Consider the following 12,885-nt stretch of genomic DNA (forward strand, 5'->3'; position numbering starts at 1 on the left):
TGACAGAACAGGCAGACATGACACTCGACTGCACAACAGCTTTCCCAATGATTGAAGGCAGAATGGCTGAAAGCAAATTGATATGTTAAAATAGTCCAGTGTAGATCTGAATCCAGATGGGAGCCTTTAGCAGCACCAGCTGAAAAAAAAATTTTTTTAGTTATAACTTGAGTGAAAATTCTGTCTGCAAAGCTGGTAGAGACATGAATCTGTAATTGCAGTAAAATGTTATTCCAAAAGGAAGTTGCTCAAGGTGGTTGGATACTAGTGCATGTCACACTTTTAAGATTCAGCATGCATGGTGCTTTTCCTTTCTATTTTCATTCATCTGATATATTTTGTTCCTCCATAAGGTAAAAAAACAAACAAACAAAAAAAAAAACAAGTGAAAAGTTCAAGGAACTTCATGTGGAAGCATATAGAGACTTTACTGGATGTTAAATAACTTTTTCAAGCAACTTTCTGCAAGGCTACATATAAAGTGCAGCGTTAAACATTAATCTAAGTCCTTGAAAACTTGTACCTGAAAATCTTGCTTCTCCCAAACAGAAACGTCAAAGCTTCTCTGGTGTTGCAACCTCCAAATGCTTGGCGACACAATGCCAGCTGTAGTCAGATGTGGTTGGAGCCGCAGGTCTTTATCATCTCCATAAGAAATGAGAGTTATGGGAAATTATCAGGTATAGGCTGTCGGTGAGGGCTCACTGGTGAGTTGTTTATCATTTATACTAATAATGTGTCTTCAACAAAATGAAATCTCAATTAAAAAAACCTTTTTGGTGGGGGGGGGCAGGAGTGGAGGTGGACCCACAGCTATTTTCATCCCGTCCACACGCGTGCCGCTAAATTAACGTCTACTCCAGGCACAGAAATGAACTCACTTGTGCCTCCGGATAGCAAGGATGAAGATAAGCACCAGAGTCGGCCGGGGTCATTACCTGTGTGTGGCGGAGAGCTGGGAAAGGTTAGTAATTCTTGCTTGTGTTAATTGGCTATCAGGATTAATGAGATGCAGCACCTGAGGAGAAGGAGACGGTGGCTTGAGAGTTTGTGTGCAAAATGTCAAGTTCCCCTCACCCCGGACTGAAAAGCGTCTCACTCTGTTGCATTCATGCAAGGAAAGGCGCATGCGTGTACGTATGTGCGTGTGTGTGTGTGCATGTGCGTTTCGGTACATACACACGTTCGTATTCTTTCATCCTGTGCTCTGTGTGCAGATTCATATCCAGTGAGAAATTGCTCTGTCTTGTTAACATTGACCTTTAGTCTAATTACCACAACTGCTAATTACGACCTCCAGTTTCTGCCTTGTCCTTCCCTCCAGCACGTAGCGTATCAATTAACCCCTGCCTTATGCAGCTTAGCAAGGGAAAAGGTGTGGGACTAGTGAAGGTAAAGAATGTGCTTTTGTAGCATTTTGTGAGGAGCTTCTGATTGCAGTTGTGAGCATTAGCGTAATCAGATCCATTAAAGGTGGTGTTAATGTGGACGGAGGGCTTTTTCTTAGTTCCCTCAACCCAAGCATGTTTAATTAATAAGAGTGTGGTTTTAAATTAGAAGCCTGAGTGGTTTTCAGTATCTATCCGTTGACCCTGTGATTAAGTAATGAGCTGCATGTATATGTATGTGGAAGGTATTGTGATGCATTGCTCTGGAAAAAAATTCTGGTCCATTTGAACTTGATTCAAAGAGCAACATTCATGGGTTAAGTCAACTTTTTTTTTTCTTTTTTTTTTAGTAATATTGTAAAGTAGAAGTAACAGTTGGTTTCTATTCCTTTAGCTAAATCTTTGATACCAAATACTAAGAGAGCATCATTTTAATAGTGTATAGTAGTATATACATAGTATATCGTACACGGACCAATGTTTCCAAAGAACTAGCTAAAACCTTGCCATACGGTAGATGATCAGCTGAAAGATCACACCTCCCACATGTCTTTTACAGGACTTTGTTGGATTTTCTTTGTCCAATTTTTTTAAAGAACAAATATTACACTTTGGAGTCAGAAAAGTTTGTTTTTTTTGTTTCATATAAAAAATAAATGATTTTTCAAACTAAATGGATCGTTTTAAAACACAAGAAGAAGCGTTGGAGCTACTTCTCTAAAAAAACAAAAAAAGAGAGATGCTTTCTGGAACAACAGAGCATAAATGCCTGTCGCTGTAGTCAAAAGATAGATTGTTTTGTGACACAAAATACTTTCCTAATTGGAAAATGTTGAGAGGAAATGTGGTTGTACGTTGGCAGCAAGGAAAAGAAGAAAGCAAGCATGTTTAATTTCCTCCAAGATCCTCCAAAATGCAGAAAATCTGGGTGAATTTTGCAGATGAAACAGTTTAATTTGTACTCACCGGACATATTATCTCCAGAATTTTTTGAAGTTCGGGATCAAAGGCTGTATTCTAAGACATGCACAATGTTTATTTAAAATACGTAATTGATATTGTGTGCTTTAGCATTCGGCTTGGTGTGATTCGTGGCTAGCTCAGCGGGAGGGGGGGGCAGCGAATATCAACGCATCATTATGCTTCACTAAGGAACACACAAGGTTGTGCACCATTTTCTTTCCAAGATGTGAAGTTCAGGGGTGATTTAGGGTCATTGATAGTAAATTCTGCTCTGACGAAGTTTCTTTCCTTCTGCATGAAAGAGTAGCGGAACAAGCTTGGAGATTTTGTCATGAGGGCGAACATGGGAGGAGATATAAAAGCAAACACATCCAGGTGTTTCTCTGTGTGTGTGTGTGTGTGTGTGTGTGTGGGGGGGTGTGTGTGTGTGTGTGTGTGTTGTGTTTTGTCCTTTCAGATTTGATTTGTACAAAACCTTGCCTCCATCAATTATTGCCAAGCCTTGACGTTTGGCTTGAATCGCCAAAAAAGAGCTGTGCCAGTCCTGCTTTCTGCTTCAAATGCCGACAAAACACACGCTACGCAAATCACGTGTATCAGCGCGCGCGCGCGCGCACACACACACACACACGCATGCCCTCAGTGAGACCGACATAAATCAAGACCCTTTCACTCTCCTGAAGGACAGAAAGGACCAAATAAAACCTTTCAGTCATGTTCCCCACCCCCTCCCCAACCCTTTTTGTCAAAATCTATGTTGTGTAAGCCACATAAATTTGTTTACTTGTTCTGGCTGATTTACTGAGGAGCACAACGCAACATCACATGAATCATTTTCATCTCTTATTCCCACTGCAGAGGCTGCTATTGACAGCTCATGGATGAATAGTGGGAATATGCTGGAAGTGCACACTTTATGCTTCTCAGACAGCACAGAGAAACTATTTAGTACAATGTACTCTATTGTTTACATCACTAGGGTAAAAAAAATAAAAATAAAATACTTACTTCGCTGATGGAAACGGGATCACTTAACATTAGCCATGAAAAATTGACGGCGACTTCTAAACGCGATAGATATTCCATTGATGACATTCATTTTGGTAGTAGAGGATAAATGGCCAAACGTATCTGATTGTTCAGTGAATGTGCAGGGGGTGAACATTTAAAAATAGCTAAAAATATAAATGTATATTTAAAAAAAAAAGCAGAGTAGTGTGCTATCTACATCTGCCAAGGCTCTGCAAAAATATCTGCTGGTGATGTGTCTTTAAGACTCCAAAAATAGATTTGATAGAGCTTATCGACCCTTTGCTCTCCCGCTGCAGCCTCCAGAGACTGAACCTCAGACAACAATTGTAATTGTTGTTGTTACTTTAACAAGAGTCTTTAACGAATTCTTAATTTGGAAGGCAAATATATTTTGCCGCCTTCGAATCCGCTGTCTGCCTTCGTGGACCTTTAACTCGAAGGCAAACCCTGATGCATTGGGTAATTGTGTCAAGAGCACAAGCAGCCATAGAGATGTAGAAGAAGAAAAAAAAAATCTCGTTGGGATGCCAGGTTTGACAGATTTGATGTTTCCAATTAACCTGAGTATTTTTGTTCAGGGTGGCAAAAACTGAAAAGAAAAAATTATGCAGGCTCACAAAAACGCCTGACATTCAGAGGGGTCTCCGGGGCCAAATAATAGCCCAACATTTTTTCAGCAACCCATTTCCCCCATGCTGTATCCCCAGTGAGTTATTGTGTGGAATGTTGCCTGAGACGTTTATAGCTGTTAGTTAAATAATGCAGCTGCAAAGACTCTTCTTTTGCTGTTTTTTCTGGTCATAAAAACAAAATCAATAGAAACCAATGGACCAAACCAAAATTCAAGCATTTACTTAAAAATTTGAATTATTTGTTTTCATCTGCTGTCATAATAAAAAAATCTTAAGAATATGCAGACTTTTTACTTTTGTATCAATCAATTAAATTGAATAAACTGCATTTACATGGTGCCAAATCACAACAAATGTCATCTCGAAGCACTTCATAAAAAAATCCCTTAATTTCAATCACACACATTCCAAAGTAGATTAAAAAAGTTTATATCTAATGAAACGCAGAGTGAGTGACCTGTTGCGTTCACTCCTCCAGCAACTTCCTCTTATTTAATGACAAGACATATAAATAATTTTATAAATAATACCTTTATTTTGACAGTAAGTTTAAGACCACTTACTAGATCATACGTTTGTTAAAACCATAGTCACATAAATGGGACCAATGATGAACGACATAGATGTCCGGACAAAGAATATTAACCTAAATAATTCAGATCTGGTCAGATTTTGTACATCACTAGATTATTTTCATTTTGTTTGTTTATTTAGGACGACGGTGGTAGGTACATCCTGTCGCCGGCGGGGTTCTTGGGTAAGACACTGAACACGCCTTGCCTGCTGCTGATGGTCAGGGGGTCCAGTGGTGCCGGTGGATGGCAGCCTTTTGCCAGACTCGCTCCAGGGCAGCTGTGTCCACAATCCAGTAGCTTTCCGCCATCAGTGTGTGAAAGTGTGAATGACTGAATGTAGTGCAAAGTGCTCCTGGCTGCTCTGGACTTCATAAACTAGTACAAACCATTTATTTGCTTTCATTTTAGAAAAAAGAAAAAGAGAAACTGTAGATTTGTTTTTGTTCCAGAGACCTTCTTGCTTGTAACATGTCTGATCTTAAGAAAAATAACATTTTGGTCAGAGCGTTTTTCTTTTTAGCTTAACTTTTAGGGCTTCCACACACGCATGCAGAGTGTTGATGTTACTGGAACGGCCCTTCATGTGGAGGGGAAAACATAAAAATAAGAAAATAGATTGCTATTAATGGAGTAGTGAAAATTTCATAACCAACTGTAATTTTCACAACATTTATTGTTGCTCTGAATTTTACCTTCCTTTCAGTGCTGCCAACAATCTGATAGCATTCAGCTGTACTTGAAACACCGTAAATCCTGAACTCATTCTTCCACAAGCAAAAGTATAAACTTTTCCCTGACGACTGAAACCGTGACAAACTGTAGTGGCACTTTTTTTTTTTTTGTCATCTGAAAAAGATAAAGTGTTTGTAAGGTGTGCATCCTGCTAGGCAACAACGCAGCACGCTCGGATCTCCCAGCATGCCCGCCTTACCTCCACTGCGACATCAAATGTAAACAGACACAGTTGGCGAGGAGTTTTTGGCTTACAAAAGGCTTTCTTCCCGACAATTAGGATTAAGAACGTCAAAAACCTGCCAGGGAACGGCAGGTGTGAGAGAGGTTCCCAGCAGGATTGAGCCCCTTCGAGCCACAAGGCATGTCGGCAGCAGTGAACCATAGAGATTTTATTATTAATAATATATTCGGACAAGCATGCCGCTGAAGGAAGTAGCAGATTAAGTGGAATCAAATTGCTGTTTAACCCTTCTGGCATCTTGTCCATTAGAAAACTCTGGATCCTTGCTCATTATTTTCAACACCCACTCACACTTATTTTTCTTAATATAGAGCAATCTCTGTTTCCCAGTGCAGACCCCGGGATCAAATTATTTCTCTCGCTCTTGGTGAAACAGTTTTGCCCTGCTCTCATTTCTTACTTCCTTTAATTGGCGAGGCAAAAGGGGGGGGTTGAGGAACACTGATTGACAGGTTGTGCGCGTGAGTGAAAGACGCAATGTCAAATACATCAACAGCAGGTACGGAGAATAAAAAAATCAAAATAATTTCAGGCATATACCTCCCACTTGAAAGCTTGTCTGAAAGTTGCTCCTTAAATATGCTCCAAACTCTCTAATGGAGGGGAGATGAAAATATCAAGGTTACAGCATGGAGTGCATGAAGCATTATTATTATTATTATTATTATTATTATTATTATTCCAGTTACAGCGTTATGAAATGTTGTGGATGGTCACATGCAAAAAAAGTCATATCAACATCATACTGCAATGCAACACACTTTTTTTTTGTTTTGTTTTGTTTTGTTTAGGTGTGTACGATATAGCAACAAATACATCCCCACAACAGATTTTTTGGTTGTCAATAAAGCCAACGCCATCTTATTTCTTTATGACACCAAACAATATGAAACATGTTGTGTGGGGGTCCAGATGGGATCAAGAGAAGAAGGTGTCAGATGAAAATAACTCAAGTCAAACTTACGTCAAAATGTTGATACTGTCAAGCAAAATTTTTTTCACATGAATAAAAAAAAACAATCTGTCTTTGATTCTCCATGTAGGTAAAATTGCTTGTATTCTTTTATAAGCATAATTTATTTTCACGGACGAGTGAAGCGTGCATACTATGAGTAAATTTATTTTCCAACCACCAAGAGATATTGTTTTTTTTTCTTTATTATTACCTTTATATATATTCACATTCTCTGCTTTGTGTTTAAAAATGTGTCTATATGGACGATTGACTTGATTTTTGGTGCTTATAGTGAATTGACTTTTGAGAGAAAGGGCTGACGACATAAGCTTTTTTTTTTTTCTTCAAACTACTCCTTCATTCAAACTTTATGTCAACATGTGTCATGTCAATTTTAAACTATTAATGAATGAAACAACTAAATAAATATTCTTATAACAGCTGGCGCTTTTAAACTGAGACACTTTCAACAGAGTCCAACTGTGATGATTTTGTTGGATAAAGTAGGGATCGGTTGCCTGATAAATTATTTATTGTAACCTAAAGCTCAACTGCAGAGGACTTTTAGTTTTAGCCAGACTTTAGCTCTTTCCACCGGAGTCACACACTCACGGAAATGTTAAAAAATAATGCCAAAACAAGGTCGTAGGCAGATAAATTAATTATCTCTGCCTGATGTTTAATTTGCGTCGTCATGTCAAACATCTAAGTGAAACAAACAAACAAACAAAAAAAAAAGCAAACACTAACATAACTTTTATTTAACCCTGGAGTAAGCTAAAGAAAACTTCCACATCAGAGAGATGACTCCTTACCCAGTCATGAAGCTTCATGGAAAGTGCTAATTAGCTCTGAAGAAAGATCAGCGACTGTGAAACATTAACGATGCAGCTTTTTTAGTCACTTAGTGAAGTGTAAATTCAATGCTCCGCCGACTATTGAGTTCAGACAAATCAGTGTTTTTATCCGATAACATGCTCACTGGGGCAAAAAGATGGAGGACAGCAAAACGACTGTAGAGCAGCCACAACTGTCTTGTCAACAACTGACCGCTGTCACCAGACTAATAGAAAAAAAATAATATAAACAAAGTGCAAACTATGAAGTCTCTTACTCTTTGGTCCCATTTTGAGCAGCTCTTTCTGAGCAAAACCTTTCGTTGTTCTCGTTGGTGGCTGTGAATGGAAACGTAGTTATTCCAGTTCTGGCAGTGCGGGGAGATTGTATCAGATGGAGCTTTGTTTGGCTAGTCAAAGCTCCAGGCTGCTTTGGAAAACAGCCACTGTCAGACACCAGTATTATCAAGCCGTATGTATTTGTTGGCTGTGAATCCTTTCATCTCTGGACCAACCTGGTGAAGCCCTCCGCTTGTCAAACCCTGGATCCTCGACAGTGAATATTTAATTACAAGCTGTCAAGGGGGGAGAACCCTCATGGCGAAAACAATTTAACTTTTGTTTTTCCTTTCCATTTTGCACAGAGGTTGCAGCGTCGCAAAAACATAAATAAATAAATAAAAAAAAAATCCCACTATTTTTTACATTTTCATCAGGGAAAAAAAGACAAAAGACCTTCTTGGTTTATTCAAATCCAACCTTGGTGAGTTTGCAGGATCTAAGTGTCACAGTGACAGTCCTATTCATGAAGCTCGGGGCAAAAAGTTGGAGACATATTTTTTATTCTCTGGCTGAATAGTTGTTTGTTCCCCCAGGGCACATGGTATAACAAATATTGACAAAACCATCCAATAAATATATTCCACTGGTCCTGAAAAAAAAAAAGTATGCTTGAGTAAAACCCCTTTCCGATTTTCTGATCACACATAAATAAAAGGAGTCAAGGTACAAAGTGAAAATGCAGTGAGCAATTCAACTCAATAAAACTGATTGTGTAACTTTGTGCAACATTTTTCCATCTAAAGTTTTGCTGCCCAGTTGTTTCAGGACACACCAAACAAACGACACACCAACATCACCGTACAACACATTGACATTGACTTGCACACAACTTGTATTATGTATAAGCCTGGCTTGTCACCACATATGTTTTTGAGCACATTTGAATTTTATGGGCCATGCAACCTACATGTGCACCACTGCAACAGAATCCATGCAATGTCTAATCAAATATTTGACACTGTGGTTCCTCAGGAAGTGGGTTTAGTGAATTGGGAACAAGGTTTCCCCCCCCCAGAAAACTTACTAATCCCGGTGGTTGGGCACGAGGGCGCTGGATTTTTTTTTTTTTTCCATCCAGCAGCCTGTCGTGTTTTTGAGTTAAAAAATGTTTAAGGTTGACAGGAAATTTGAAAATATCACTTGATAATTATGTGTTATTGAGAGATTAATACCTGAACACCAACTATAAAGTCTTAAAAAATGCAAACATTTTAATAAGCAAAGCTTAGCCTGGTGGGGGCACAAGTAAAGCCTGGTGGCCCGCCAGGCTTATTATACACTGGTGGAAACCCTGGGGAAATAACAGCAACAATGTTAAAAATCCTCCAGCAGTTGGCCTCGTCCTCTATAGGCAAATATATTATGCTGATAAATACCACACAAACAGCAGCTCTAATGTTGCCCACTGTCAGTAGAGCACTTCAAGCTTTGACTAGACTGGATGTTGCATTTAGATAGAATCAGATTGTTTGCACTTAAATATGAAGCACAAGCATCCTTTGTTATAATTTGGGTATTTATAAATGAAGTGAATTGATTTGAGAGAATTTAATGACTACCTTGATCTTGAACCACGTCAAACAGGCTAACTTGCCACAAGAATGAGAGGAAATGTTTCATCAAAATAATGTGTACGTTCCTACCGAAGTGTTTGGTATTCATATTTATTCTCTGAGTTCTGTTTGGACATGTTGAAACTGTATGATCAGCATTGTTGTCTGTGGGAAGATAAGGCTGCAGGGATGGGGCTTGATGTATTTATTTGATGCACTACAGATGGAGGATGGGGGGGTGAATGTTGGTATGGACAACATTCACACAACTTTCTCTTCTCTGAAATCCAACGTGCACATTAAAGGTTACAGAAGCTGCGAACTGATGGACATAATTTATTATTGTTGCTACCTCTGGGTTCTGTCAGAAGGAGCTGCGTTACATAAAGGAACTCATCAATCTGTTTTTATGAGTTTCCCACCTGAACAGCAGGTTGTCGCAAAGAATTACTGGGAACAGGTGACATGATGCCTTTTGCAGATTTCACTACTATTATAAGAGTTGCTCAGCCTTTCAGCCTCAGAGACACGCAGCAGCAGCTGTAAGCTCCATGAAATGTCTTTGTTTCATAGTTTCCATTCTTATAGTTTTATCCTGTGTGATTACAGACTGAGATTGTCTCAGATATGCTTTTGATTGAAACTCGTCTTTGGTGATGTTCTGTTCTGCTCCATGTATCTACACATTTGAAAAGGCCTTTTTGAAGCTGTTATTCTGCTTTGTTATGGGCTAAAAATATTTTCTTTTTTTTTTTGTGGTAGTTTTTGTGTGAAAAATGTTAAAGTAACAAAGCAAAGTTTTTCAAAAGGCTGCCAGTGTTTGTATTTGAACCCACATTAACTATTCTTAAGGAAAACAAAACAAAACAAAACAAAAGTCTTACACTCTAATTAGGAGGAGACACAATAAGGGCAAGTCCTCATGTGGATAATGTTTTTATTTCTTATTTAATTAAATTTTTTATTAAATCTCTTTATCTTTACTTTAATTTCTTTTTATTTCTCTTTCTCACTGTTTCTTTTTCTTAAATTCTCCCTCTTTCTCATTGTCTATTCAATGTCACATGCTGTTTTTATTTTAATTATGTAAAGCACTTTGAAATGCCTTGCTGCTGAAATGTGCTATACAAATAAAATTTGATTTGATTTGATTTTTGATTTACCCATCATTAAATATGGGCTTTAGTTAGTTTAATTAGTGCATTTCCGGAGCTGCTTACCACAAAATAACTGATCATATTGTCAAAAGCATCAATATTTAGATGATCAACAATAATGATAATCACCTATTGCTATTTTTTACATAAAATAGAAAAAAAAAAAATTCTTTGGGGTCTTTTTCTTTATTTGCATGAAGACTGTCTTTCCCTGACCTTTCACGATGCTGCTGCATCATGCTCCCAAAGTTTGGCAATAAGATAAGCAATTAGGCACATTGGTAGCAACACATGTTTCAGTAAATCCTGGATGTATTTCGCTATCAGCGCTTCTGTCAGGGTCTATTAATTTTGTTGCTGTTTTTCTTCCCTCTTGTGATTCTTATATGTTTTTTTTAAAGGAGTTTATTTGCTCCAGATTCACGCGGCTCGCCTTTGTAAATCCTTTAACAGCAGAATTTTACTTTGAACCTGGCATGAAAGAGTTCCCGAATCTGAATCGTATTTATGTATGTTTGTTTAAGGTGATGTTTCTATAGGTGTTTCTTTTTAACCACGCACCATGCTTAGTGTTTAACGAGGCAGAAGTACACAAAGTTTGCTCACTGCACTTTGTTTGAAAACCTACTCGCATTTATTACAGTTTTTTTTTTCTTTTTTTTGGTTCTGCTTATCAACGGGACTGTCATTTTTGACACTGACGTGTTTTAAATGTTGCTAAATGATGATATAGAAAAAGACAGAACCTTACACAATTATTGCCTCACTTGGCACAAATGTGTACAAAAGCAGCAAATTGTTAGAGACTGCTTGGTGGCAAGATAAACTTTGATCCTCCTTCTAAATATTTTATTATATCTTTTCATGGAGCAAAACAAAAAATATGACTTTTTAATTTGAGTATACACTCTTGTAATAGAGGAACAGGAGTGGAGCCAGAACTTTGAGAGCTGCTAGCACTGCTAGTGATGAGGTTGTATAAATTACTTATGCACAGAACTGATGTTGTCTTGATCGGTGCTGTGCGACCACGCTTGCCTGGAGTTCTTTTGTCTTTCCCATTTTGAATAGTGGACCTCATATTCAAACCAAATGGTGAGGCGAAGTTATTAAAACTGCTTAAGTCAATAAGTGTGGTTCTTGGGAGATTAAAAGAACTAAAAGATTATTTCTTAAATTTGAACTTTTCCTCAGATTTTTAATAAACCTGAACTGATAGTAACATTTTCTAAAAAAAATGTAGCTAATCCCATGCAAGTGTGATCTATTTCAAGGCTTTTGCACACCTTTACCAGGGGTGTCATTAATAATGGAAGGCGCTGCGTGTTACTCTGACCAAACCAAATCTGGGATGTTGCTGCAGCCTCCTTACCACCAGCCTCCAGGCGATGTTACAGACTGTTGTTGTTGTAAGTCTACGGTATTAGTTTTGTGCCACAAATGTATTTGATCATGTACAGCAATCTATACCAGCACCTTTACCTGTGATAAATATTTAACCACCCCATCAAATGATCCTTAATAATTTAAGATGCATGAATAATTGGTTGAGGCATTATTGGAAGGCAAACAGCATCAGAGTTTGGACATCTACTCTGCTCATTAGAGGGACAGACGTAGTGGAGAGAGATATGACCCTTGGCAGCTCTATTTTGCTCAAAAAGGACCATCAGTCAGAACAAAAACAAGGTCCTCATTACCAACTCTACAGAAGCTTGGTCTTCTTCTTTTTTTTCTTTTTCTTTTTGTCACTAGAAGGAGCTTGGAAGTCTGATTATCCACGCCGCATGAAGGGAGCAAATCAAAGAGAACAGAGTCGGCAGAGCCTGATCTGAAGGCAAATGGGGCTCAAGATGAGCTTTTTGAGATAATACGAGGCCGAACACTCTCGCCGCTTGAAGTGTGTGTTCCTCCGAGGAAGAATAACAGCGAGTGGATTAAGCCGGAGAGAAACACGAGACGTCGATGTGGACAGAGACAACACAGGGAAGCCGCTGATATTAGGAAGTTTTTCAGCAACTTCTTCTCTGCATCCCTTTTTTTTTTTTTTTCTTTCGGGCAGAATGACCTGTTGCTATGGAAACAATGCAGACCACATGTGAGAATATAAATATCCCCCCCGCTGTGTGATTACTGCAGAAACCCAAACCGTCATCCGATTCTTTAATGTCCCTTGCTGATTGCGGCTGCTTGAACACCGTGGAAGCTCTTTTGAAGCCTAATTTATAGCACACTTCGCAACAAATTGTTACTTTTTTCAGTCGGCACGGTCTGAGTCGGAGCTCTGCAGCACGCTTTGGCACACTGAGACCATCCAGTCTTTCCACACTCCAGGTTAACCCCTAACAAGCAGAGGCTGTTTGTGTGGGGCCTATTAAGTCAGTTCTTTGCGGGAACATTTAAATCCACCCAAGCTTTATTTGAACCCGTGTGGGAGCCTATGAGGTGTTTGCTGGAATTCAAAGCAGGACAGAGA

At 38.7% G+C, this 12,885-nt stretch overlaps 1 long non-coding RNA gene across 1 annotated transcript in view; it reads right to left on the minus strand.

Annotated features, from left to right (window-relative positions):
* Positions 1 to 1,164, minus strand: part of LOC107837192 (uncharacterized) — a 17,341-nt gene extending 16,177 nt beyond the window's left edge. The window contains exons 1-3 of the long non-coding RNA XR_001663195.1: positions 1,019 to 1,164; positions 773 to 938; positions 524 to 645 (exon numbers count right to left, since the gene is read on the minus strand). This is a non-coding gene — a long non-coding RNA (uncharacterized LOC107837192). The remainder of the gene's footprint in view (positions 1 to 523; positions 646 to 772; positions 939 to 1,018) is intronic.
* Between the last annotated feature and the right edge of the window lie 11,721 nt (positions 1,165 to 12,885).

Source organism: Poecilia formosa, unplaced genomic scaffold (genome assembly GCF_000485575.1).
Source record: "Poecilia formosa unplaced genomic scaffold, Poecilia_formosa-5.1.2 Scaffold122, whole genome shotgun sequence".
Taxonomy (NCBI): domain Eukaryota; kingdom Metazoa; phylum Chordata; class Actinopteri; order Cyprinodontiformes; family Poeciliidae; genus Poecilia; species Poecilia formosa.